The 1,456-nt window shown below is 30.2% G+C and overlaps 1 protein-coding gene across 3 annotated transcripts in view; it reads right to left on the bottom strand.

Annotated features, from left to right (window-relative positions):
• The window catches only part of LOC111085118, an 18,561-nt gene extending 17,453 nt beyond the window's left edge, over positions 1-1,108 (bottom strand). The window contains exon 1 of one of the 3 annotated variants that reach the window (XM_022382361.1): positions 1,044-1,108. The gene's annotated coding sequence lies outside the window, so the exon portion shown is untranslated. The remainder of the gene's footprint in view (positions 1-1,043) is intronic. The other 2 variants (XM_022382362.1, XM_022382363.1) reach the window with 2 other exon arrangements.
• Between the last annotated feature and the right edge of the window lie 348 nt (positions 1,109-1,456).

The following is a 1,456-nucleotide window of genomic DNA, read 5'->3' as shown; positions in this document are numbered from 1 at the left end:
TAAAAATTGAGACTATTTAGTTAAAAAATTTTTATTCTGATATATACAAGTTGTTTGGGCTTTTCATTCAAAAAATTGCGACATAATTTTTTGACTACCTAATACTTCTCTAATTCAGGCCTAAACATCTAACCCTAAATAAACCTAAAGTTAAATGGTGTAAACATGAAAAAGAGTAAGAAACTCAAACAGCAGCAGTATCTTTATTCTCCACATTTTAACTGGATATTTTATTACTGAATACTGTACATTTTGATTATTATGGGAAACGAGCAAAAATGTTGAACATTCTATTTACTCTCTTTGACTGATAGAATTTTGCTGTGGTGAGAGTTTTTTCAAACTTACCTATTTATAATAGCTACTGCAGTAATGATATACGGTTTATTCTGTAAAATATTTTTATTTTTCAATAAATGGGAAAGTTTAACATGAATTTAGTTTGCTTTTGGACAACTAATACTAGGTTACCATACCTAGTTTGTTCTGGATCAGTCAACTCGTTTAGGAGGAGATACGTCCGTCTACAGATAGACAACGTTTTCCTTGATACTGGATACTTACCGCACCAGTATGGAATAAGACCAATTAAACTAAAGTTCAAAATGCAAGAAGATAAAGCAGGAAGCGTAATTAATATATGGCTACGCTACACTAAGTCGTAGATAGGAAATGTAATGTAAAATACCAACCAGTAAGTCCGTAGGATTCATATACAACTTATAAAACTTAAAAGTTAAATAAGTTCGACAATAATACTAACAGGTATATTGGTATTATTAAACACTCCTCCGTAAAACTAAAAGTTAGTTACACTTACAAGTTGCACTCAAGATAAACGTGGACTTACCATGATAAAATGATAAACTTCTATGGTCACTAAATTACCGCCAAGTTCAACTAAATAAATTTAAAATACTTGGTACAACTAATAGTAATACCGCTATATCAGTATACTAAAACCATACCGTCACATACATCGTAACGTGGAGTCAGCAGTAAATTTTGATTTTAACTCCGTAAGTTAGAAAATACTCACTTACCTATTTTACATCAACTACCGTGACCCACGTAGCATATCGTTCTCTGCTTGTGATGAAATTCTGAAATGCCAACATCACCTAGGAGTTACACATTCGGTCGCATGTTCGGAAAGCAAAACAAAATGAATTTAGTAAATCCAACCTTAATTTTGTTATCACAGATTACTTTGTGAGTAATTCCAACACACCACTGTATTCATCAAACTAATTAATTTAACAAAAAATATTATGTATTTACTTAGAACATTTGAGGAATCATTATTTAATTCTGAACAAATAATATGAGTTCATTTATTATTGAAGTTTTTATTTTTTCTATTTTGAATGCTGCGTTTTTTATCGCGTCCTGTTTTTGTTGTTGAAAGTTTAGAAAATATGTTTATGACACTGCATTATTATTTTTTTTCATATTA

The sequence above is a fragment of the Limulus polyphemus genome, unplaced genomic scaffold (assembly GCF_000517525.1).
Source record: "Limulus polyphemus unplaced genomic scaffold, Limulus_polyphemus-2.1.2 Scaffold242, whole genome shotgun sequence".
In the NCBI taxonomy this organism is placed as follows: domain Eukaryota; kingdom Metazoa; phylum Arthropoda; class Merostomata; order Xiphosura; family Limulidae; genus Limulus; species Limulus polyphemus.
Note: the sequence above shows the minus strand (reverse complement) of the source record. Positions and strands in the feature narration are given on the sequence as shown.